Source organism: Leucoraja erinacea, chromosome 5 (genome assembly GCF_028641065.1).
Source record: "Leucoraja erinacea ecotype New England chromosome 5, Leri_hhj_1, whole genome shotgun sequence".
Lineage (NCBI taxonomy): Eukaryota > Metazoa > Chordata > Chondrichthyes > Rajiformes > Rajidae > Leucoraja > Leucoraja erinaceus.
This window is the reverse complement of record NC_073381.1, coordinates 22,437,217-22,464,996: the sequence shown is the minus strand read 5'-3', so window position 1 is coordinate 22,464,996 and position 27,780 is coordinate 22,437,217. Positions and strand designations below refer to the sequence as shown.

The 27,780-nt window shown below is 43.2% G+C and overlaps 1 long non-coding RNA gene across 1 annotated transcript in view; it reads right to left on the bottom strand.

The window, feature by feature from the left end:
- LOC129697044 (uncharacterized) overlaps positions 1-23,759 on the bottom strand; it is an 86,823-nt gene extending 63,064 nt beyond the window's left edge. The window contains exon 1 of the long non-coding RNA XR_008723440.1: positions 22,150-23,759. This is a non-coding gene — a long non-coding RNA (uncharacterized LOC129697044). The remainder of the gene's footprint in view (positions 1-22,149) is intronic.
- Positions 23,760-27,780: the final 4,021 nt, after the last annotated feature.

The window sequence follows — 27,780 nt, the reverse complement described above, 5'->3', positions numbered from 1 at the left end:
ATGATAGTATCTACCTCAATTGCCTCCTCTGGCCGCTTGATCCATATACCCATCACCCTTAGTGTAAAAAAGTTACCCCTCAGGTTCTAGTAAACCTTTGGTACAGGGAGATCTGCAATAACCACTACTGATCTCTAGAGGTTGCTGTTTACAACTGTGGATTAAGTGAAGGCTCTTGGGTCATTTAAAAAAATACTCTGTTATTATGGAAGCGTTTTTTGATGGATCCAAAGCAATCACAATTTGGGTGTTATCTGACATTGTACTTGCAGTGAAGTTGGCTGAGATGTAGGTTTGGTGAAATGGCATTTATCACTAATATGAAATTCAGAAAAATGGCTCGTGTAGAAACAAATTTCTAAAATATTTTGGATAAAGAACAATACAGTGCAAGAAACATAATGTTTGTGCTGAACATGATGCCTAGTTAAACTGATCTCATCCCTCTATTCCCTGCACTTTCATGTGCCTATCTAAAAGCCTATTAAATACCACTATCGTATCTGCCTCCACCTCCTTCCCTGAAAATGCGCTCCAGACCCCCACTATTCTCTATATTTAACCTCCCAAAGTGCATATCCTCACACTTGATTCGATTAAAGTCCATCTGCCATTTCCCCACCTAGTTCTGCTGCTGATCTATATCCCGCTATATCTTCTGACAGCATTCCTCTGTCTGCAACTCCTCCAATTTTGTTGTCATCAGCAAACTTACTCACTAACCCATCTATTTTAATGTCTAAGTAATCTATATCACAAACAGCAAAGGTCTCAGCATAGGTCCCTGCTGAACTCCACTGATCACAAATCTCCAGCTAGAATATTTATCTTCCACCACAACCCTCGGTCTTCGATGAACAATCCAGATTTTGGAAAAGAATCAAGAAAGTGATCAATTTCCAACCAAGATTCAAAATTACCTGTTGCAAAACCAATGATTTGCACATACCAGAATGGGCAGAGTCTGTGGTCAGAGTCTAATTTGAAACTGAACATAAATGTCTGTAAGGCTTATACAGTTCAAATCTAAAAAGAATTACAACTTAGTAATCACATAATATTGGAACATACAAAATAGAACAGAATGACACGGGAACTGGCCCTTTGGCTCACAATGTTTGTGCCAAAATTGATGTCTAGTTAAACGGATCTCATCTGCCTAAGAATGATTCATATCCCTCTATTCCCTGCACTTCGATGTGCCTATCCAAAAGCCTCCCAAACACCACCACTGCATCTACCTCCACCACCACCCCAGACAGTGCGTTCCAGGCCCCCATCACTCACTGTGTAAAAAAAATCCCGCACATCTCCATTAAACTTTCTCCCTATCACCTTATAGCTATGCTATCTAATGTTGGACATTTGTACCTTGGGAAAAAGGTACTGACTGTCTACCCTGAAGATGGCATAGTGGTATAGCTGGTGGAGCTGAGACAGAGACAGCACGGAGACCGGGATTCAATCCTGACCTCAGATGCTGTCTGTGTGGTATTTGCACGTTCTCCCAGTGATCACATGGGATCCTCCATGTGCCCTGGTTTCCTCCCACATTGTGTAGGAAGTGGATGCAAAAGCGGGACTCCCCCCCCCCCCCCCCTCCTTAGTGAGATTGGACAGCCTCGTCACATTCTGTTCCCTTGAATGTTTCACTGTTTTTATTTGCTTTCTTGATATTTCAGGTAGTGTCTTTATTCTTCCTTTGAAGTACACTAAACTGTGAAAGAATGTTCTATCCAACTGCTATGGAACACTGCATATTAACCTGCATGCCTGAGGCGATGAAAGGGACTGCATGCTACTCATCTGACACCTGGATTTCTGTCAACAAGCCTGGTCACTTGCAATGAAAGCTGTCTGTAATAACTATCCATGTCACTAACACATGGAGATTTTTATAAACAGCTTTCCTTCAGTGCATGTTCAGGCTTGAACCATTTGCACATTGTTGGAGGTAATAATCTTATCTACACAGGTGGTCTGTGAGGCAGTTTTTGTTGCACTCATTTTGGAATTTAAATGCATCCAGCATCATGCAATAATGTTACCTTTGAAGCTGAGGTGCTCATTCATTTTAAGGCAATTGAATAGAAGATAAACTTCTTTAGTTAAGAGTCAAGAGTGTTTTATTGTCAAATGTCCCGAAACGGAACAGTTACATTCTTACTTGCAGCAGCACAGCAGATATGTAAACATAATACTCTGTAATACTCGCAATTTTTTTTTAATGTTCAGTACACACATGCACACACATACACATATATATGAACAACTAGACTAAGTGGGACCCGTGAGGTCCCAGCATCACATGGGACAGCTGGTTCCCCAACGCAATATTCCACCTCTCCACCAATTCCAATATTGGTGGCCAGTGGTGGGTGGGGGGTTTTCTGGAGCGCTAGTATTGGTGTTGTGCGCTGAAGGGACTGTTTTCCAGAGGGCTAGAATGGACATTGTGGGCCGAATGGATTATTGGGCTGGCGGCTCAGTCACTCAAGCCTGTTGTGCTAGCAGCTCACTCACTCACGGCTGGTTTGCTTGCAGTTTACTCACGGCTATTCCTTGAAATTCCATTTCAAGCAGGGTACAAGGGCACCAAATTCAAGTGCAGTTTTATACCATTTCAAGCAGGGTGCAAGGCCACTAAAGACAGCGAGTCGTGACCTCTCCCTCCCCCATCTTGCAGAGACTGAGCCTTGCCCACCCTTCTGAGTTTTATAGTCCCTCCCCCCCCCACGAGAAGGGGCGTGATTGACAGGAGAGAGAATCTCAACATTTTTTAAACACTAATAACTATTTTATTTTTCAGCAATGGGAAAAATCCTTGGCACCTGATGAGCGGAAGGGGACTAAGATGGCCAAAAATCACAGCCTTACGTGGTAGCGTTTTTTCTAAAATCAATATAAAGCGCAAACAGGAAGTGGTCAAGATTAGAATTTTTATTATATAGAAGGCAAGGCAGCTCTAATTAGGCAAGGCCACTCTAATTAGGCAAGGCAGCTCGCTTTAGCACTTTCAAAACCAAAGGCAAGGCAGCTCGCTTTAGCACTTTCAAAACCAAAGGCCGCTCTAATTAGGCAAGGCAGCTCGCTTTAGCACTTTCAAACCAAAACAGTTATTCAAGCAGATGCCTCCACGTGGCGCATCCCGGGAATTGCAGACGACAGAAACTGTACCACAGTGACTGACTGAAGTAGCCAATTCGGCAACCACCGACCGTCAACCGTCACTGACTGACCGGAAAGACGTGATATAAAAGATGGACGGACACAAGAAAGAAGAAACCAAAACACACTTTTACATTTTCAAACCACATTAAGGGCACCGACAGGTCAGTAAAACCATTAAGTTTAGTAGACATGTGTTCAGTGTTATTCACAGCACAGAGTGAGAATTGCGACCTCTCGCTCCCCCAACTTGCAGAGAACTGAGGCACCTCCACATTTTATTTTTAATCAATGGAAAAAAATCCTCAGAACCTGGTGAGCGCGGCGGGGGGGGGGGGGGGGGGGGGGGGGGGGGGGGGGGGGGGGGGGGGGGGGGGGGGGGGGGGGGGGGGGGGGGGGGGGGGGGGGGGGTCTAAGTAAGACACTGTTTTTTTTCTAAAATCAATATAAAGCGCAAACAGGAAGTGATCAAGATTTGACTTTTAATTATATAGAAGGCAAGGCAGCTCTAATTAGGCAAGGCAGCTCGCGCTAACACTTTCAAAACCAAAGGCAAGGCAGCTAGCTTTAGCACTTTCAAAACCAAAGGCAACACAGCTTGCTTTAGCATTTTCAAACCAAAACACACTTTTGCATTTTCAAACCACATTAAGAGCCCTGACAGGTCAGTAAAACCACTCACAGTTTAGTAGACATGTGTTCAGTGTTATTCACAGCTCAGACTGAGAATTGCGACCTGTCGTTCCGCCATCTTGCAGAGTACTGAAGCACCTCCACACTTCTGGGTATTATAGTCCCTCTGGAAGGGGCGTGGCCTTCAGGAGAGAGAATCTCGACATTTTTTAAATACTAATAACTCTTTTACTTTTCATCAATGGGAAAAATCCTATTGTCCTGCGCAGCGGAAGGGGACTCTGAGTAAAATGGCCAAAAATTACAGCCGCAAGTGGCAGCGTTTTTTCTTCAATCGGTATACAGAACAACAGGAAGTGGTCAAGATCAGACTTTTAGTAATATAGATAATAATGCAAAGTCAAAAATAATACCCCCAAATCTATATAGTTCAGACTCTACTTGGAGGTTGTTGTGTGTTGGTTGTAGGGAAGAAGCTGCCCCTGAACCTGGTCATTACAGTTTTCAGGCTCCTATACCTTCTTTCCGATGGCAGGAGTGAAATGCAAGTGATTCCAGGTTGGTGGGTGGTGGATGTTTGATGATGCTGGCCCCTTTTTGAGGCAGCGACTCTTGTAGATCCCTTCGATAGTGATCTGTCTTCTATTGAAAAATAACAAGTTACAGTTGGGACAGGACATTTAAAGAGGTATATGTTTAGGATCATATAAATTGTTCTTCAAGCAATATTTTCTCAGATAAGCCATATTAGCCACTGTGTAACATTTACAAAGAACAAAAACAATAATTTGAATGGTAGACAACAATGACTTCAAGAAAAATAATGCAAGTATAGTATGGAATAAAAACAGAAAATGCTGGAAATATTCAGCAGGGTAGGAAGAGAAACAGACTCAACCTTTCAGGTTGAAAACTCTTTGTCAAAACCGGTAAGAAGACAAAAGAAGCAAATTGAATTGAATAAACTGCGGGGAGAGTCGGGAGAGTCGGGAGGGTGATGTCTCTGATAAGGTGAACTAGGTTAACCGTGGGGATATGCTGTAAACAAAGTCATTTGGTCGATTGTTAATGGGAACAAAATAATGTGAGAGTTGCACAATGCAGAAGAGAATGACGTACTTGCCAGGGGAGACTTGATGTCTCAAACACAAACAAACTGAATCAGTTTCACAAATAGATGACTATTACAGAAAATATCAGTGAACATGGTTGTGAAATTCAATATGAGGTGATGCTGAGAGCATCATAGATGGGAGGTTATTGAACCTTCTGTGTAAATGATCAGTAGTTGGATGACCAGCAAGAGACACAGAAGGGGTAGGCAGGTACTGTAGACAAGATACCACAGAAGCAAGCCCCTTGGCCAATCTCGTCCATGTTGACCAAGATGCCTGTTCTATTTGTCCACATTTGATCCATATTCTTCTAAACATTTCTTATGCATTTATCTGTCCAAATGTATATTAAATATTGTTATTGTTCCTGCTTCAATTACTTCCTGGCAGCACATTGTATATACCCACCACCCTCTGTGAAAAAATTGCCCCTCAGGTTCCTACTAACTCTTTCCCCTCTCATCTTAAATCTTTCGTTATGTTTAGAGATACAGAATGGAAACAGGCCCTTCGGCCCACCAGGTCCATGCTGACCATTGGTCATCTGATCAGACTAGTTCTATGTTATTCCACTAGAGACAATTGTACAGTGGTCGATTAACCAACAAAACCACATGTCTTTGGTATATGGGAGGAAACGAGCACAGATGTGGTCACAGGGAGAATATGCAAACTCCTTACAGACAGCACTGAGATCAGGATTGAACCCGAGTCTCTGTCACTGTGAGGTAGCAGCTTTACTAGCTGCACCACTGTGCCACTCTGGAAAAAAAAGTAGTGGGCATTAACTTGATCTGTGCCCCTTATGATTTTATAGACCTCACTACTATCGTCCTCAGTCTCCTATGCATCAAAGAATAAAGTCCTAGCCTGTCGAACCTATTCCGATAGTTCAGATCTTCACGTCCCAGCAACATCCTCGTAAATGTTTTCTTAATTCATTCCAGCTTAAGGGCATGTTTCCAGGAGCAGGGTGGCCAAAACCTGGACTATTGGGATCTCTGTGCACAAGGAACAGGTTGCACCTGAACTGGAGGGGCGCCATGATCCTTGCAGGTTACTCGGAAGGGTTTAAACTAGAATGGCAGATGGATGGGAACCAGAGCAGTAGGTCAGCAAATAGAAGGGTTGATGACAAAGTGGAGGTTATGATCAGCAAGTTTCAAAGGAATGGCAGGCAGGGAGACAGTTATGGAGTCGATGCCATTGAACACTGGTCTGTCACTGTGATGGACGGTGCGGTGGATGTCCCTTGGATGTCATACCCAGGTTTACAACTTCCCTGTTCATCCACAGTTCACCTACCTTGCTGTCTTTTTCCCTCCCCCTTACTGAAATATTCTGATCCTTCACCTTGATCAACTGGCCTTTAAATTACTCCCACATGTCATCTGTCGATTCATTCAATAACAACTGCTCCCAATCTACCCTCCTTAGCTCCTGCCTAATGACATTGTCATCTGCTTTGCCCCAATTAAGTACCATTCCCCAACATCTAGAATGGCAGAAAGTACCATTCCCCAACATCTACTTGCTCTGAGTAACTCTGTGGTGCTTGCATCCTACCATAATCTGTCTACATACCTGATCCTCTATCTCCCACTGGCCATTGGGTGGCCTATAATATAATCCCATTAGTGTAATAGCTCCTTTCTTATTTTTTAGCTCCATCCATAACAGCTCAATAGACATACCCTTCAGTATGTCCTCTCTAAGTACCATCGTGACATTCTCCCTGATTGGTAAAGCGTCTCCCCCACCTTATTCCCCCCGCCCCTCCCCTTCTCTATCTTGTCTGAAACATAGAAACCTAGTCACTTTGAACTGAACATTGGGCCGTTCATGCACCCAAGTATTGTAATGGGTGTTATATCATAATTCGAAGTACTGATCCAGGGTGATTTTCGCTCTGCGTTGTCAGTTCCAAACATTATACCTAAAGGCAAGATAGTATTATATGTTGTAACTCAAACTCATTTTTCAATTTGGTGCTTTATTTTGAAGTTTTCTTGCCGCTTCCAAGATGGATTAAATCCTTCCTTTTAAATAAAACAGAGGTGTTTTGTGCATTAAATCCTCACAAAAAAATAATTGTCCAAAAGACTGGAACGTGTCCAGTACATGGTGTGCAAAGAAAATTAATAATTAATGTTCCCATAAGAATGAAAGAACAAGGTCACTAAACAACAGGTGGAGAGAAAACAGGTGCTAACTACCAAAGGCCTTGTCTTCAAAATATAGCCTGAGGAATTATTTAGCAGTACGACTTGCCAACCATAAGAGGCTTGTAAGTGTGTAGGAAAGAACTGCAGATGCTGGTTTAAATCAAAGGTAGACACAAAATGCTGTAGTAACTCAACGGAACAGGCAGCAACTCTGGAGAGAAGGAATGGGTGACGTTTCAGGTCTGATGAAGCGTCTCAACCCGAAACGTCACCCATTCCTTCTCTCCAGAGATTCTGCCAGAGGCTTGTAAGTGTTTTGAGTAGAAACTGAATATCTATTCATCCAGTTTATAAGGTGCATTCCAAGTTAGTATATGTACCAAATAACATGTATAAGGAGAAATATATGCTCGGTGGGCCGAAAGGCCTGTTTCCACGCTGTATTTCTAAAGCTAAAAATAAAATTTATACAGAATCTCCTCTGTACCATTTGAACCATTTATGGTGTTTTTATCTTTCTAGTAACCATCCCAAAATATTTTAATTTTAAATTGTGAATGATTCATTGGTTGATGGGTATAAAAGGAATTTCCAACTTGAACGTGGTGTTAAAACTTGAAAGTGCTGAGCATTTTCTCTGGTTGTAAAATGCATTTTCTGTAACGGTTCTCTTTTTCGGGACTGCCAGCATCATTACCTGACGAATCAGGTCACCGAAAACATTGCGGCGTGACGCGGCTTGATGACGTATTGACACACGGTGTTTCCTCAAGTTTCGCAACATTTTTCTGTCGCCGCTAGATTTTGAAATGTTCAAAATCTTTCGGCAACCCTGATACGTCAGTCAATGACGCCGGCAATCGCCGAAAAAAATCACCAAGTGGATCAGGCCCTTCAGGGTGAAGATCAACTTATGTGTACAGGAGTTGCTGTAAAACTTTTAATTTGTTATTGCCTCCAGTGACTATAAATATTTGTTTTCTACAATAATGATCATTTCCTCATACTGTACAATTTATTTTATTCTGAATGGAAACTTATCGTGAATATGACATTTTTATATTTTTCTCATATGAATATGAATTAATGATTATATTGGCCAAGCTAAGTACATAATTCTCATGATTTTTTGTACACCCTCTCCATTTAGTTTCACCATGCAAACAAGATATACGAGAACTCATTTTTCTAAAATACCTAATTGTCCACTTTACCATCATGATGTTCTCACTCCATCATGATCTACTTGGACCCAGGCTTTTTGACCTAACTCATTCCATGCCAATCAAGGCATAAACTAGAAATATTTGCCTTCATTTGGCACATATTCCTCCATACTTTTTCCATTCATGTGCTTGTCTAAATATATTTCAAACATTGTATATGTACTGGCTTCTATTGCTTTCTCTGTGGACTCTTTCCATATAACCACACTGTCTGCGTGGAAAAGTTGCCCTTTGGGTAATCGTTAAATCTTTCTCCTTAAATCTATGCCCTGTAGTTCTAGACTCCCCTACCATGAGAAAAATACTGTGATCATCTACCATATCTATGCCCCCCACGATTTTATAAACCTCTACAGGATCACCCCTCAGTTTATTTCACTACAGGGAAAATACTTACATCCTCTATCCCGATAACTCATTCCCTCCATTTCCTGCTACATCCTTGTGATATTTTCTGCAATCTCCGTAGCTTAACGGCATCATTGGATATCAGAAATTTGCACAATTCTCCAAGTGTACGCTCACCAAAGATTGTTTTAATCATTTTAACATGATAGCCAACCTGTACTCAACGGAGACACAGGAGGCTGCAGATGCTGGGAACCAGAGCAAAGCACAAAGGAACTCGGTAGATCAGGCAGCTTCCGTGGAGGAGATGGACAGAGGACTCCTTGGGTCCAGATCCTTCTTCACTGATTGGAGTAGGAAGGAGAAAGCTGGAAAAGAGAGGGGGGTGGGGCAAAGCCTGACAAGTGATAGGTAAATACAGATGAGGGGCGGTGGGGGCTAAATTGGCAGACGGGTGATACCTTTAGTTTAGTTTCGTTTAAAGAAATTGCACAGAAATAGGCCCTTCTTGGGGCCTATTTCCTATAGCCGGAGCTCCCAGCGATCCCCGCATATTAACACTCTCCTACACACACTAGGGACAATTTTTACATTTACCTACATACCTGTACATTTTTTGAAGTGTGGATACCTGTGATCCTTTTCCCTCTGTACGCTCATCCCCAATCCCTGATTCCCCCATTTCCAGCTTATCACCCCTCTTTCCTCTCCCCTGTCTCCTTCCACCCATATCCTTTTCTCCGGCTTTATATTTCAGTCCTCTCCTTATCTGAAGCCCTTTTGCCTCCTCTTTACATCGAGCCATTTATCACATACTCCACCCACTTGTATCCATCCTTCATTTGTTAGGCTTTGTATCGTCCTCACTTCTATTTCCAGCTTTCCACCCCCCCCTTCTCCTATCAGTCTGAAAGAAGAGACCGGCCTAAAATGTCCATCTCCCCTTCAGTTGCTGTCTGATTTATTAAATCTTTGTTCGTGGCGTACCGTGGCCCTATCCCCGAACTCTACCTCCGCTACATTGACGACTGCTTTGGTGCTACCTCCTGCACCCACACACAACTCACTGACTTCATCCATTTCACCACTAACTTCCATCCAGCACTCAAATACACCTGGACCATTTCCAACATCACCCTACCATTTCTAGACCTCACTATCTCCATCGCAGGTGACAGACTACTGACTGACATCTACTATAAACCCTCTGACTCCCATGGCTATCTGGACTACACTTCTTCCCACCCTGCTCCTGTAAGGACTCCATCCCCTACTCCCAATTCCTCCGTCTACACCGCATCTGCACCCAGGATGAGGTGTTCCAAACCAGGGCATCGTAGATGTCCTCATTCTTCAGGGAACGGGGGTTCCCCTCTTCTACTATAGATGAGGCTCTCACCAGGGTCTCTTCTATACCCCGTAACTCTGCTCTCACTCCCCATCCCTCCACTTGTAACAAGGGCAGAGTCCCCCTTGTCCTCACCTTCCACCCGACCAGCCGTCACATACAACAGATAATCCTCCGACATTTTGCCACCTCCAATGGGATCCCACCACTGGCCACATCTTCCCATCTCCTCCCCTTTCGGCTTTCCACAGAGACCGCTCCCTCTGTAACTCCCTGGTCAATTTGTCCCTTCCCACCCAAACCACCCCCTCTCCTGGCACTTTCCCTTGCAACCACAGGAAATGCTACACTTGTCGCTTTACCTCCCCCCATGACTCCATCCAAGGACCGAAGCAGTCTTTCCAGGTGCGGCAGAGGTTCACCTGCAAATCCCCAAACCTCATCTATTGCATCCGCTGCTCTAGGTGCTCTACATCGGTGAGACCAAGCGTAGGCTTGGCGATCGCTTCTCCCATCACCTCCGCTCGGTTCGTAATAACCAACCTGATCTCACGGTTGCTCAGCACTTCAACTCCCCCTCCCATCCCAAATCCGAACTTTCTGTCCTGGGCCTCCTCCAAGGCCAGAGTGAGGCCCTACATAAATTGGAGGAGCAGCACCTCATATTTTGCTTGGGTAGTTTACACTCTAGTGGAATGAACATTGACTTGTCCAATTTTAGGTAGTCCCTGCTTTCTCACTCTTTCCCCTCCCCTTCCCAGCTCTCCCACAGCCCACCATCTCCACCCTTTTCTCTTCTTCCCGTTCCCCCCCTTCCCCACATCAGTCTGAAGATGGGTCTCTACCCGAAACGTCGTCTATTTCCTTTGCTCCATAGATGCTGCCTCATCCGCTGAGTTTCTCCAGCATTTTTGTCTACATTAAATTCTTCCAACACTTTGTGTTTGCCTGTACTCAATGTCCTGACTTTCTTTTCCATCTTGTCTAGGTGCGTCTCTATGGACCAACCATTCATTGTGTACATTCTAGATGTATTTGATCTCCCTAAATACATCACTTATCGGGATTATTTTCCATCTGCCGAATTTGCTATCTGTAGTTTTCTGTACCAAAGACTATTCTCCCCAACCTTGTAATTTTTCTACTATCTGCAAAATTAGTAATTATTCTTCCAACATTAAAATCCAAGTTGTAAATATATTAAAAAAATAGTAGAGATTGGGACCTGTGGTGAGTGTACAACCAAACATCGAGGTACACATTGCTCGCAGACTTCCAATCACAAAGCAAACCGTTGCCATCTCTGATTGTTCCAAGCCAATTTTAGATCCTGTTTGTCAATTTGCTTTCGATCCATATAACCATATAACATATAACCATATAACAATTACAACACGGAAAACAGGCCATCTTGGCCCTTCAAGTCCGTGCCGAACACTTATTTTCCCCTAGTCCCATCTACCTGCACTCAGACCATAACCCTCCATTCCTTTCCCGTCCATACACCTATCCAATTTATTTTTAAATGATAAAATCGAACCTGCCTCCACTAATGGGCTCTAACTTTTTTGGACCAACCTTCCATGTGGGACTTTGTTTAGTCACATGTAAAATAATCATACAGCTTAGGTTGTAAACAAATGTTTGAGATGGACTTTATTCTTTACACAGAAAATTAAAATATATTGAATCGTAACAACAGGTTATTAACCACAAAGTATGCATAGCATGGTAGATGCAGTCAAAATAGCAAAAGGATTGTGCATTGAGTATTACTGTACTGGCAGTGGAAGATTCAAGCTCTAACCAACAGATTGTGAGGTAATCAATAATTTTGTTAATTTGAGTGTTGAAATATGAAAGGCGCAGGATTGACCACAAATGTGTTCTTGGAGCACTGATCTTGAGGATGATCTGCAAACTTGCTAATCAGCCCAATGATTCCTCTCCGTGTGGTACATGCACGTTCTCCCTGTGACTGCGTGGACTTCCTCCAGGTGCTCCGGTTTCCTCCCACATCCTAAAGATGTACAGGTTTGTGGGGTAATTGGTCTCTGTAAAAAAATTGCCCCTTATGTGTAGTGGATGAGAATATTGGATGGCATAGACCTAGTGTGAATGGGAAATTGATGGTTGGTGTGGACTCAATGGGCCGAAAGACTTGTTTCCATGCTGTTTCTCCAAACTAAACTAAACTCTGTAATCAGGAATTATGAACAAACCTTATTATTCTGTAAAATACTCAATGGTTTCAAAACTAGTGAAGCCCCAAGGGAGAATGACGTCTATTGAAAGCAGCCATCTGACAGTATAGAATGAATCATAAATATGCTGTGGGGGTCAACGGGTATTTGGGAAGAACATTGGATACAAGTCAATATTGTACCTTTTTTGAGGATTTTACCGATATTCCTGGTAAGTAATGCCCCTGTCCCACTTAGGAAACCTGAACGGAAACCTCTGGAGACTTTGCGCCCCACCCAAGGTTTCCGAGCGGTTCCCGGAGGTTGCAGGTGGTTGCCGGAGGTTGCAGGTAGTGGATGCAGGTAGGGAGACTGACAAAAACCTCCGGGAACCGCACGGAAACCTTGGGTGGGGCGCAAAGTCTCCAGAGGTTTCCGTTCAGGTTTCCTAAGTGGGACAGGGGCATTAGATAGACACAAAGTGCTGCAGTAACTCAGCAAGTCAGGCAGCATTTCTGGAGCTAAAGGATGGGTGACTTTTCAGACTTTTCAGACTCCTGAAGAAGACTCCTGAGTCTGAAGACGGGTCCCGACCCGAAAAGTCACCCATCCTTTTTCTCCAGCGATGCTGTCTGACCCACTGAGTTACTCCAGCACTTTATGTCTATCTTTGGTATAAACCAACATCTGCAATTCCTTGTTTCTACATACTTCATAAGTAACATACCTGTGGCTCTTAAATCAATAACAGACAAAATAATAAAACAATTTGAAGATTAGTTTTTGTGGAGTATGTGGAACTAACTTGGCGATGACAGTTATCAAAGTGTGTGGGGGAGATATCCTGCCTGACTACCCCCATGACTAAACAGACATGTCCACTGTTGTATTCATTACATATTACAAGGGAAATTCTGATCTCTGAAGAGAACACACAATAGCTCCTGAGGCTGATCCTTTGTGGATAATTAACTCACTCACAGGAAATCCATGCAACGCTGCCCTTCCAGTTATCACTCAGGTGATGCATGCAGCCTTAAGCTAGCGATCTGACCCTAGGCCAATGACGTATTTAATTATTAACAAGCATTAAAATCATAAAATCACAGAGTTACGTAACACAAAAGAAGGCAATTCTGCCCCGCTACTCCATGCCAACCTCCCTCAGCTTGTTCAATTAGCCTGCATTTGACCCATATCCCTCTAAATCTTTCCTGTTCAGGCACATGTCACTTAAACATTATATTGTGAGGATGTAAAGTGCTGGAGTATCTCATCAGGTCAGGCAGCATCTCTGGAGAACAGGGATAGGTGACGTTTTGGGCCGAGATCCCCCTTCAGACTTCTGCCTCCCAGTGATGAACCTGTCTCCCATCTCCAACATTCCTCCTCCTATCACAATACACTATCACAATATTTAAAAGATATTTGAACAGTTACACGAATAGGCTAGGTTTAGGATACCTGAATGGTGGCCAATGTGAGGTGGCAAAAACAGGAAAGTATACTATTATCTGAGTGGTGGCCAATTAGGAAAAGGGGAGATGCAACGAGACTTGGGTGTCATGGTACACCAGTCATTGAAAGTAGGCATGCAGGTGTAGCAGGCAGTGAAGAAAGCAAATGGTATGTTAGCATTCATAGCAAACGGATTTGAGTATAAGAGCAGGGAGGTTCTACTGCAGTTGTACAGTGTCTTGGTGAGACCACACGTGGAGTATTGCGTACAGTTTTGGTCTCCTAATCTGAGGAAGGGCATTCTTCCCTTAGAGGGAGTGCAGAGAAGGTTCGCCAGACTGATTCCTGGGATGTCAGGACTTTCATATGAAGAAAGACTGGATAGACTCTGATTGTACTCGCTAGAATTTAGAAGATTGAGGGGGGATCTTATAGAAACTTACAAAATTCTTAAGGGGTTGGACAGGCTAGATGCAGGAAGATTGTTCCCGATGTTTGGGAAGTCCAGAACAAGGGGTCACAGTTTCAGGATAAAGGGGAAATCTTTTAGGACTGAGATGAGAAAAACATTTTTTACACAGAGAGTGGTGAATCTCTGGAATTCTCTGCCACAGAATGTAGTTGATGCCAGTTCATTGGCTATATTTAAGAGGGAGTTAGATGTGGCCCTTGTGGCTAAAGGGATCAGGGGGTATGGAGAGAAAGCAGGTACAGGATACTGAGTTGGATGATCAGCCATTATCATATTGAATGGCGGTGCAGGCTCAAAGGGCCGAACGGCCTACTCCTGCACCTATTTTCTATGTTTCTATGTTTCAAATGCCCATGATGAGAAGGAAAAGATTTAAAGGAGATTTGATGGGCAGGTTATGCACAAAGAGGCTGGTGGGTCAATGAACTGAACTGTCAGAGGAAGGGGATAGAGTAAACTCGGACAGTCTGGTCATTGTGATCTGCCTTGTAATCTGCCCCCATACAGGTGCATACTAAACTCACTGCTGGAAGGTCGCTAGGGCAATAGACAATAGACAATAGGTGCAGGAGAAGGCCATTCGGCCCTTCGAGCCAGCACCGCCATTCAATGTGATCTTGGCTGATCATCCCCAATCAGTACCCCGTTCCTGCCTTCTCCCCATATCCCTTGACTCCACTATTTTTAAGAGCCCTATCTCGCTCTCTCTTGAAAGCATCCAGAGAACCTGCCTCCACTGCCCTCTGGCAGAGAATTCTACAGACTCACCACTCTCTGTGAGAAAAAGTGTTTCCTCGTCTCCGTTCTAAATGGCTTACTCCTTATTCTTAAACTGTGGCCTCTGGTTCTGGACTCCCCCAACATTGGGAACATGTTTCCTGCCTCTAGCGTGTTCAAACCCTTGGTGGTGGGTATTTAATACAGACCTCTGCAACACTCCATCCGGTGTGGCTGGATCTCGTTTCTCCCATCCGCTGTCTGAAGGGTGTACCTACAGCCCTTTGGGCAATCAGTGCCTCCCTTTCCCAAAATGACAGGTGCTTATGAGTTATTATCCCACAATAGGTTCTCTCTCAGTGTTACTCCTCCCGGCGCTTTCTTTGTACCACTCCTCCCCTCAGTGTCAAGCTCCCTTGACACTGCCCATCCCATGGCGTGACTCTCTGTCAGTACAGTTCTTTCCATAGCACTCTGCTGTCTTGGCACTGCCATCCCGCAATTCAGCATTTCCATAGCACTACAGGTAGAAAATCATAAGGGGCGGCATGGTGGCACAGTGGTAGACTTGCTGCCTTACAGTGCCAGGCACGTGGGTTTGATCCTGACTGCGGGTGCTGTCTTTATTGAGTTTGTACGTTCGCGTGGGTTTTGATCGCGTGAGTTTTCTCTGTGTGCTCTGGTTTCCTCCCACACTCCAAAGACGTACAAGCTTGTAGGTTAATTGGCTTCAGTTGTAAATTGTCCCTCGTGTGTTGGATAGTGCTAGTGTACGGGGATCGCTGGTCTTGTGGACTCACCCACGAGTCTACATTAAACTGAACTACCCCTCCCACAGTGCTGTTCTCCCTTGATACTGCCCCTCCCACATAGCAACACTTCTTCAGCACTAGCCTCCTCCAGTGCAGCACTCCCACACGCTGTCCACGGGCACCCTGGGGGATTTCCGGAACCGCTCGGCACCGTGGGGGTGGAATGCATCCTCAATAAGGATTGTGATGGAGTTGTATAGTAGTTTATTTAGTATATTTGTTTGACTTGTATTATGGTGATGGATTTTGTTTTGATTTATTTCATACTGTAAATTTTATCATAAATAGTTGATTAAAATTATTTTTCGGAAAGAAAAGATGAAACAAAAACAGTGCAGCACTCCCTTGTACTGCCCCTCCCACAGTGTGATGCACCGTCACACAGTTCCTTGCAAAGCGGTGTGCTCTTTCCGGGGTTACGTCCGCACCTGGGTGGTGCTTGAGAAGGAACTACGCATTGTCCACGGGTGCCCTGGGGGATTTCCAGTTCTGCTGGACACCGTGTGAAGTGGAAGTCATCCTCGATGGGGATTGTAATATAGTTATAAAATAGTTCATTTAGTATATTTGTTTGATGTATTATGGTGGTGGGTTTTGTTTTGTTTTATTGTGTACTGTAAATATCGATTTTTCATAATCGATTAAATTATTTTTGGTTAAAAAAAAAGCATTGTGCAACATTAACCTCTTGGAAGTTAGGAGATGCAGGAGAGTGACCTGGTAGACATTGCTTTTTTATAAATAATATTTTTATTAGAAACAGGTACATATAATCAAAACACATTTTGTATATCAAATACATATTGTTGATGGATGGGATTCCAACTATCAAAGTAATAGTGGTCCTCATTTAACAAATGTATATTAACTGCTTCTATTTGGGTTTTTTTATAGATAGGAAGTGAGAAAAAGAAAAAAAAAAGACATGATAAAAAAGAATAGAATAATTTACCGATAATACAACTTTGGAGATATGTCCGTAGATTATAAAACATAATTATTTATCTAATCCTGAGTTCGAGCTTCAGTCAGACTACCGTGCCGGACCAGGTTACCCTTTCAAAAAATCAATAAATGGAGACCATATTCTAGCAAATAATTCTTGTTTGTCAATTAAGACAAGTCTAGTTCTTTCCAAATGTAAGGTCTCCGACATCTCCATAATCCACATTTTAATTGTGGGGGTTATAGGATCTTTCCAAAATTTTAATATCAATTTTTTCCCAGTTATTATACTATAATCAAGGAAGTTTCTTTGGCGTTGTAAGTTTTAGGCTTTGTTCTGATATTCCTAATATTATTAGTTTTGAGTCGGGATTTGGCCTGGTAGACACTGTGATGGAAAGAACAGATAAGGAAAAGGAAAAGAGGTCAGCAAGTGGGTGCCTGAGGCAGTGAGGGTATTTTCTGAAAATATCTTCTGCTTAAGGTTACATGAGATTAATGTTCCGGTTATGTTATGGGAATGTCATATGTTCAGGTCAAGTGAGGTTTTGTTTGAGGCTGACACATAACCATCTGGAGCTCGGATTCATTTGCCTATGTCATAGGTATATCAAATAGTCCGTCTCAGGTTTTGTGCCATTCTTTTTTTACATTGCTTTTGTTGTAGTCAAAAAGTGACCTGATAGAAATTTATAAAAGATGGGAGGCTTGGACAAAGTAGATAGAGTCTCTTCTTGCTGGAAACGTCAAGTACCAGAGGGCATAGCTTTAAGTCGAGAGGGTGAAAGAAAATTTAGCAGGCAAGTTTTTTACACAGAGAGTTGTTGATGTCGGGAATGCCCTGCCAGGGGAAGTGGTGGAAGCAAATATGATAGCAAAGTTTAGAGGCAGTCAGGCAAACGCATGAAAACGCATTGAATGGAGGGATTTAGACAATGTGCAGACAGATGTGTGGTTTAAATTGCCATCCTGGTCAGCATGGCCATCATGGGTCGAATGGCCTGTTCAAGTGCGATATTGCTTTATAGACACAAAATGCTGGTGTAACTCAGCCGGTCAGGCAGTATCTCTGGAGAAGAGAAATAGGTGACGTTTCGGGTCAAGACCCTTCTGCAGACAGGGGACAGGGAAACGAGAGATATAGACGGTGATATATTATAGAGAGATACAGAACAAATGAATGAAAGATATGCTGATTGATCACCGGGTGGCCCCACGATGGCAGTCACGCCAACAGCCTGTGTGTCATTTCGACTTTTTTTTGTTATTTTTAGTATGTCTAAAAGGTATGTTTTAATGTTTCTCGGTATGTTTTATATGGGGGGTGGGGGTGCAGGGAATAGTGGTAAAACCTTTTTCAGTTACTTACCTCGACCGAGATGTGATCTTTCTCCCACCCCCCTGCGGCCTAACAACTGGATTGGTGCGGCTTTTCCTGGAGACCGGCCCGGAGCTTCAAGCTGCAAGCGCGGTGCAGACTTACCATCGCGGAGCGGGCGATCCTTTGCCGAAGATCGCTGTGGAAGTGCTCCGATCGCGGGGCCTGTGGACTTTAACACCGTGAAGCCATGGTCTCCGGTAAGAAGAGGCCAACTCGGGAGCTCCATGCCGTGGACTGTTCCAATCCGTCCCAGCGCCGGAGATTCCAATATCCCGACAAGAGGATTTTAACATCGAGCCGTCGGCAGAGGCATTGCTGAGGGTTCAAAAGCTCCGACCACCATGGGTGAACAAAGGAGGAAGATGGCTGGACTTCATTACCTTCCATCACAGTGAGGAATGTTGATTCCAATGTGGTGGATGTTTATGTTAAATTTATCATGCATTGTGTTCTTTTTTATTGTATGGCTGTATGGCAACTCAAATATCACAGTACCTTAATTGGTATTTGTGACTATAAATGTGAACTTGAACTTGAACTTAAAGGGTCTCGACCCAAAACTTCATCTATTCTTTTTCTCCAGAGATGGTGCCTGACCCGCTGAGTTACTCCAGAATGTTGTGTCTACCTTCAGTGTAAACCAGTGTCTGCAGTTCATTCTTACACTACAATGCTTTATGTTGTCTCATTGTCCAGGTAGTTATTGTTTGACAAGCACTCAATCAATTCATTTCTGAGCACTGGGTCTATTTAGCACTAATATCTGCAGCTTATCACGAACATGATATTATTTATACCTAATGTCCAGCACATCAGTCTTCAGTAGTGCATTGGTTTCAGCCACAGCTAGTCAATTTGCATCTACCTGGTTCACAATTTTTTTTCAAACATCATGCAAGCTAAATTCAATCCCATGACAGATTACCACAAGGCATGTTGCTGCATATGTGAAGCAATAAAACATTGTTGATCCAAACTTGTCCCGATCCTGTCCCACAATTGCAGTGTTATAAGAATCTGATGGGATCAGCAATTTGTTTCAGTAGTCTGACATAAATAAGATATGCAAGGAGTTAGGCAAATGCAATCAACATTTTGACAGTATGGTTGTGAAAAGGGAAAACATTTTCACATCATTAGTGTCTATCATAACCTCAGATCATTCTTCACAGACAAAACAGCTTTTTAGAGATCTATTAGTTTATTAAATAGATCTGAACAGATCTATTGGTTGGCATGGTGATGCTGCGGTAAATCTGCCTTATAGCGCCAGGGACCCGGGTTTGATCCTGACTGTGGGTGCTGTCTGTATGGAGTTTGTACATTCTCTCCGTTTTCTTCGGGTGCTCTGGTTTCCTCTCACGCTCCAAAGATTTGCAGGTAAATTGGCTTGGTAAAATTGTAAATAGTCCCGAGTGTTAGTGTGCGGGTATCGCTGGCCGATGCGGACTCGGCGGGCCAAAGGGCCTGTTTCTGCACTGTATCTCTAAACTAAACTAAACTAAACTAAATTAAACTAAATAAGTTGGTTATTCAATATTTTATGATTGTTGAAACATTTATTACATAAAGAAGCAAAGACAGATACAGGAAGTGGTGAAATCATTTAAGTCTAATAAAAACATTGGAAAATGTAATTTGTGTTAGTATTCCCCTGAGGTGAGAATTTTCCTAAATTGCTGGACAATTTTCACTACTCTGCTTCTACAGTAACCTCTTGAAAACGGCAGTTCATCCTTAACCCTTTATTTTACAAAGGCTATTTTGTTCATTAATTAACAATTGGACTTACTATTGAAAGTCAATGTTGCTACTTAACTAAGGAAGGATGTTTATAAAAAGGATTTTCTACTGAACACAACCTATCCAACCCAAAAATGTGAAAGGGAAGCTGTTTAATCTCATTTACAATGAAAAGCAGATAATGCTGGAAACATTCAGCACATCAGGGAACGTGTGAAAGACAGAGTTAAAGTTTCCTCAGATGCTCCCTGATCTCCTGAGTATTTCCAACATTTGCAGCACTGTCAACTCTCATTTTAATGGACCAAATTATAATGGACTTCGATGATAGCGGATGGACATGTCGACCCACCACTGGCTCGCCCACCTCCCGGCCACTTCCAGCCGTGTCTTCCAAAGTCATTTCTGGTTCGCAAGGTGTACCAGTGAGTCCTTCTTCACCCACTGCATGGTCCATTGATGTAGCTGTTGTTGCGGTTCACATTGTAGCACCTCGGAACAACGTGTAAATCAGCTTTTGCATAAGTTGGGGAGTGTCTGTTTTTATATAAATATAAATCATTGCTAGACTTAAAAATAATATTATTCTTTCCTGTATTACAACAACTACACTTCAGAAAAGCAGTCATTGTTCTGGTGCATCCTGGGGCCAAAGAAGTCCAAGACTGATGTTTGCAGTTGTGGGTGGTGGCAGAGCAAAGAGTCTGTCCCACTTGGCCGTCATTTACACGACAGGCCGGTAGTTACTTATGCGCAACGGTCGAGCGCGTCATCATGCGCCCGCACAGCCGTCTGGAGCGTGTGACGTCATTTGAAGATGGACACAAAATGCAGGAGTAACTCAGCGGGACCGGCAGCATCTCTGGAGAGAAGCAATGGGTGATGTTTCGGGTCGCTTCTTCAGACTGAAGTAGAGTGTCGACCCAAAACATCATCCATTCCTTCTGTTGCCGGTCCCACTGAGTTACTCCAGCATTTTGTGTCTATCTTCAATCGTCTTGGCCCCGCTCTGGGAGTAGGAGTGGGGGCAGATCCGGATCCACAACGGCCGTGAGGCCCAGGCCGAGCTCAGCGATTGTTTGCCTGCTTCTGCTGCTATTAGAGGTTCTTGGGCCTGTCCCACTTTGGCCGTCAGTTACGCGGCAGGCCGGTGGCACGTGAAGATTTTGTGCAGGACGAAGCCAACACTCCTCCACGCCACTCCACACTCCTCCACGCGCCCGTCCCGCGCTACCCACTCGCTACCCACGCGCTACCCACACGCTACCCACATGCTAGCAGGTTGCGTAAATGGCGCGCTAATGACGGCCAAGTGGGACAAGCCCTTTACTGGCAATAGTAAGATTGCACCATGTGATAATGAGGCATGAAGTTCCATGAGAAACAGTCCATAGAGAATGTGTCTGACTGGGAAATGATTGATTTAGACTTTGGACTTTACTTTAGACTTTTAAGAAAGTGCGGAAAAAGGCCCTTCAGCCCACCGAGTCCGCTCTGACCAGCGATCTGTACACAAACACTATCCCTCCTGCCCACTAGAGACAATTTATACTTTTTAACCTATAAACCTGCACGTCTTTGCAGTGTGGGATGAAACTGGATCACCAGGGGGAAACCCACGCAGTCACAGGGAGAACGTACAAACTCTGTACAGACAGCACCCATGGTCAGGAGCGAATCCAGCGCTGTACGGCAGCAACTCAGAAACATGATGATGTCATAAATACTACTGGTACGGAAAATTCTTTCAACAAAGATACAATCTCTCGATGCTGAAAATGAGATGCAATATATGTTTTTTAAATATTTTATATATTTATATCTGTATGCTTTGTGAGATTAATGAAGAGACATGAATGTTTTTAGATGTAATTTTGCTTAGCTTGTAAGGCACCTGGGTTTTATTATACAAATCATTGGCTCTTTGAATTTGATAGGAGCCAATGGATAGGATTAGCCCATTCAGCAACTTCCACAATTCATGATTGATCTATATCTTACCTCTATTTAATTCACTCACCGTGAAAAGATCTTATCTTTCCTCACTAATCTAATCTCAACAGTTTTTTGAAGAAGGGCATTCCAAATTTTAACCATGTTTTGAGTGAAACTCAGCTTCGTCACCTCATTACTGAATTAACCAGCTCTAATTTCAAGGTACACTCTGTCGATAAGAATATTAACATTAAAAAATGTGATTTCCAACACTGACACATTTCTATCTTCCATTATGTGGAATATATTTGTTCACGAATGATCAGTACAACTTTTATTGTCAGTCATGAGAGTTCTCCTAAATTAGGACTTAAAATGTCTTGCATGCCTGGAATTCACTGATACCTGTAATCACATTCTGGGTGACAGTGTCATTGCTTCATGTCTAGACAATGGCTTTATTTATGTGGTTGCTGCAGGTGCACTGGAGATCTCCTTACCTTGCTGTAGACGTAAAAAGTAAAGGCTTGTTCGCTGTGTCTGAATGGAAGATTTTTGGCTTGAGAGAACTGTGGTGAAGGCACTCTGCAAAATGTTCTTTTCACTTTCCCTAGAATACAACTAGAAACAAAAAATATGTGTTATATTTTAAGAAACTGCAAGCTCTTTAGCCTTTTTCAGGCCCTTGTTACTTTTACTAGTGGACTGGAATATGCTGATCATTCTAAGAGCTGTTCCTGGAATGTGTTCCGTCTGTTTATTTTTGCTTTATTTGTGTTTCCTTGGCAATGTACGATGCACTACAGGGTCAAAATGGTACGTCGTCACAATATCATTACAAGCGTAGTAAGGGAAAATAATAACTGGAACAGAGGGCAACACAGAATCCAAGGGGGTCATCCATGTGTGGCGCTGCTGGATGTTGTTAGGGTCCTCAATGAATAGTTCTCCTCTGTTTTTACTATGAAGAGAGCCATGAAGAAGAGGGATCTTGAGAAAGTTAATGTTGATGTCTTGGGGACAGTTCTTATTACAGTTACGGAGGTGTTGGCAATCCTGAACCAAATGAAGGTAAATAAATCTCCCAAGCCTCAATCAGATATCTTCAAGGTTGCTGTGGGAAGAGCAGGAGTCCTGCTTGACATATATGAATCATTATCAGATGGGTGAGGTGACAAAAGACTGGATGGTAGCTAATATTCTGTTTCTATTCAAGAAAGGCGGCAAAGAAAAATTTGTGAACTGTTGACTAATAAGCTTAATATATGTGGTAGGAAGGTTACTGGAGAGGAATCTGAGGGAAGAGTTATACATGCATTTGGAAATACAACGGTTGATGAGGAATAGTTAACGGTGTTTTCTGCCAGCGTCTCAAAAATTTCATAGTCTTTTGCAGAAACAATCTAGCAAGTTGATGTATTCTATATGGACTTCATCAAGGCCCATGAAAAGGTTCTACATCTTGGGCTGCTCTGGAAGGTTAGATCACATGATATCTAGAATAGCTAGTTAACTATGCACATAATTGGCTTAATGGTAGGTAGTGGAAGGTTGTTTTATCGAACTAGAGGCTTGTGACTAGTGCTGTGCCTCAGGAATTGGTGCTGGGCTACTTGCTGCGTGTCATCTACATCAATGATTTGGATGAGAATGTAGAAGGCATTATTAGTAAGTCAGCAGATGACACTAACTAGATAGTGAAGATGTTTTTGAAGAATTACAGCGGGATCTTGATCTGCTGGGTCAATGATTTGGATGAAGGGATTCAAAGTAACATTAGCAAATTTGCAGATGACGCAAAGCTGGGTGGCAGTGTGAACTGTGAGGAGGTTGTTAAGAGAATGCAGGGCGACTTGGACAGGTTGGGGGAGTGGGCAGATGCATGGCAGATGAAGTTTAAAGTGGATAAATGTGAGGTTATCCACTTTGGTAACAAAAACAGGAAGGCAGATTACTATCTAAATGGTGTCAAGCTGGGAAATGGAGAAGTACAACGGGATCTGGGGGTCCTTGTACATCAGTCTATGAAAGTAAGCATGCAGGTTCAGCAGGCAGTGAAGAAAGCGAATGGCATGTTGGCCTTTATAACAAGAGGAATCGAATATAGGAGCAAAGAGGTCCTTCTGCGTTGTATAGAGGGTAAACAGTCCATGTGAGACCACACCTGGAGTATTGTGTGCAGTTTTGGCAATCCCCTAATTTGAGGAAGGCCATACCATGTTGCTATTGAGGATGAGTGCAGTGTAGAAGGTTAAGACAGGTTAATCCCCGGACGCTGATGGCGGGGTACTGTCATATGTGTTGAGAGAAGCTAGAAACACGAGCAGCTGGGCTTGTACACTCTGATGTTTAGAAGGATGAGAGGGATTCTCATTGAAACATATAAGATTGTTAAGGGCTTGGACACTAGTGTGGAAACATGTTCCCAATGTTGGGGGAATCCAGAACCAGGGGCCACAGTTTAAGAATAAGGAGTAAGCCATTTAGAACGGAGGCGAGGAAATACTTTTTCTCACAGAGAGTGGTGAGTGTGGAATTCTCTGCCTCAGAGGGCGGTGGAGGCAGGTTCTCTGGATGCTTTCAAGAGAGAGCTAGATAGGGCTCTTAGAAATAGTGGAGTCAGGGGGTATGGGGAGAAGGCAGGAATGGGGTACTGATTGGGGATGATCAGCCATGATTACATTGAATGGCGGTGCTGGCTCGAAGGGCCGAATGGCCTGCTCCTGCACTATTGTCTATTGAAAGTGGTATCGCAGGTAGCTTGGATAATGAAGAAGGCTTGCTAGGGGAATGAAGATGGCATGCTGGCCTTCATCAGTCAGGGAAATTAGTATGAAGGTTGGGTGTTATGTTACAGTTGTACAAGATATTGATATGGCTGCACTTTGAGTATTCTGTTCAGTTTTGGTCATCTTGCTATAGGAAGGATGCCATTAAGCTGGAAAGAGTACAGAAATAGTTACAAGAATTGTCCCAGGACCTCTGGACCAGATCTACAGGGAGAGGATGGGCAGGCTAGGATTCTATTAATTCAGGATCGGAGAGGCCGAGGGATAATCTTATAGAGGTGTATGAAGTCATGAGGTGAATAGATAAGGTGAATGCATGGGCTCTTTTTACAGCAAGAACTAAAGGTCATACAGGGGGAAGATTTAATTGAAACATGAGTGGTGATTTCTTTCACATAATGGATGGTGGGTATATGAAAGGGAAGGTTTAGAGGGATGTGGGTCAAATGCATTCAAATGGGTCTTGATTAGACGGGGGCATTTTCGTCAGCATGGATAAGTGGGGCCTGTTTCCATGCTCTATGGTTCAATGATTATATGATCTATTAACTTCTAAGGGTCTGTCTGACACATCTTCTGTACACAAAATGCTGGAGTAACAGTTGTTCAGGCAGCATCTCTGGAGAAACGGAGTAGGTGATGTTTCGGGTCAGGCCCATTCTTCAGACTGGCAATCTCATTTTCCCACATATGGCCCATGTACCTCTAATCCTTTCCTATCTATATATCTGCCCAAAGGTAACATAAATAAATGTTATTGTTGAACGTTGTGTGGGGATGTTGCACGTTTGAAATTCTCTTGCCCCAAACTTCTTTTATTGACACAATTATTTTTATAATGCATTTTATTTATTTCATAAGATCTCTTCGAAACATAAATCTCTCATGACGGCAGAGCTACCTGTACAGGTCTAGGAGCAGAACCCAAAGAACACAAGGGGAGAAATGTGTTACAAGGTCAGAATCAGAGCAATGACAGTGATCTGAACTGCCAGTCAGGCCAGTTTCTGTGGAGGGTGACCTTCGTGTTGCTGGGACCAGAAGGCATTGAACAGGTTCCCTGCTGCAACTGGCTGGTGCAGGAACATGGAAAGCTGACCTGTGCTCACACAGTGGGGCAGGCAGCATCTCTGGATAGAAGGAATGGGTGATGTTTCGGGTCGAGACCCTTCAACGTCACCCATTCCTTCTATCCAGAGATGCTGAATCTCCCGCTGATTTACTCCAACATTTTGTGTCTATCTTCAGTTTAAACCAACATCTGCAGTTCCTTCCTCCACAGTGCTTAGAAAAGGACCGCTGGCCAGCCGAGACTACAAAGGAACGGAAGGAACTTATGTTGGTGCAGGCTTGGATCGTGTCAACTGTATGCCAGAGTTGTGTTGGGAGACAGGAGGAACAGCATTCAACGTTCAGTGCCTTCAGAACAAAACCTGGATTTTGTAAGACCCTTTCAATTCTTCCTCTCAGTGTTACATGTTGGATACCTTTAGATCGATAAAACCTGTCACCACACATTCCAGCCACCTGGCTGTTGCAGCATCCTTCCATAAAGTTTACATCTTTAAATAAGGGGAAAAACTAAAGTCATATGGCAGCAGATTGTTACACAATATTCAAAGCCCCACCTACTTTTGCAGGTGAAAATCATACAGTACCGAGCACCTTTTTTTTGCCCGGAAGGATCCATGGGCCAGACCGCAGACAAAATTTCTGACCTAATATTGCAAAGTTGGAAGTGCTGTTTCCCAGTTTGGACATTAAAATAAAACCTTGGCTTCTTTCTAAAGTGGGCATGGAATATCCTCTGACATTATTTTAAAGCGAAGAGTGTGTTACACCTTGAACCCTAGTCAATATTTATCCCTGAACCATTAACATGAAACCATACATTCTGGTCATTTTTTGCGCACATCTGATTTAGATGGGCTTTTTTTAATATTACAATGTTGACTCGAAATCAAAAATCCTATCTTGGCTGTAAAATGCATTGCAACATCCTTAATTAATGGCTGAAAGACAGAAAAGCGAACCGTCTTGTAATTTCCAAAGCACCATCTACAAATATCCAATAGATTAAACTGCCTCTGTGTCATTGTGCGTGTGCGCATGTAACATAATCTGAATTTTCCTGAGAATTTTATGATAAATCCAGAATCCACATCAAACTGCCAAAGGAGGCAAAGGCAAAAAATACTGGACCAAAAATTAAGGAGATATTTAAATCTTTGCTGGACACATAGTGTATCAGAAAACTGGTGAATAACAACACAAAAACTATAGCAGCTGGAATATTAACCAAAAAGCAAAGTGCTAGAAGAGCTCTGTAGGAAAGGCTGCGTCTGTGGCGGAAATGTATAGACGATATTTGGGTCATGACCCTTCTTCAGGCTGATGGACAGTGAAAACTGGAAAAGAGAGATGGGGGTGGGCCAAAGTGATGTGGATACAGATGTGCAGAGAGCTGGTTGGCAGTTGGGTGGAATAAATAATGGGTGGAGTCACATCTTTCCATCCCCATTCTTTTATGCCTTCCATAAAGATCACTCTCTCTGTAACACCTTGGTTAACTCATCCCTTCCACCTAACCCCTGCCCATGTACACAACAAGACATATAACATGTGTCCCCCCCTTTCTCTTGCACTTTCATTCAGGAACCCTAGCTGCCCTTCCAGGTGAGACAGAGGTATGGTAAGGGGTAGAAACATAGAAACATAGAAACATAGATATATTTAAGAGGGAGTTAGATGTGGCCCTTGTGGCTAAGGGGATCAGGGGGTATGGAGAGAAGGCAGGTACAGGATACTGAGTTGGATGATCAGCCATGATCATATTGAATGGCGGTGCAGGCTCGAAGGGCCGAATGGCCTACTCCTGCACCTAATTTCTATGTTTCTATGTATTGGAGGTATAAGATACACAAGCATTTGGAAAAACATGGGTTGATTAGGGATGATTTTATCCATGGGAGGTCAGAGTCCTAGTAATATAGCATGGAAACAGCCCCTTTGGTCTAACTCTTCTGTGTCGACCAAGTAGCCCCATCTAAGCTAGTCCAATTTGCCTGCGTTTATCCCATACACCTCTAAATCTTTACTACCTGTGTAAAGATACATGGTAAAGAAAGATGTTACAGTACCTGTATAAGTCGCATCTCACGAACCTAATTGAGTTTTTTGAAGTGGTAATGCAAGAAGGTTGACGAGGGCAGAGCCGTTGACAGAGGGCGGTGGGTATTTGGAATGAGCTGCCAGAGGAAGTAGTTGCGGCAGGTACAATAATAACATTGAACGGATTGGGACAAAGGGATTATTTCTGTGCTATATGACTATATGATGCTG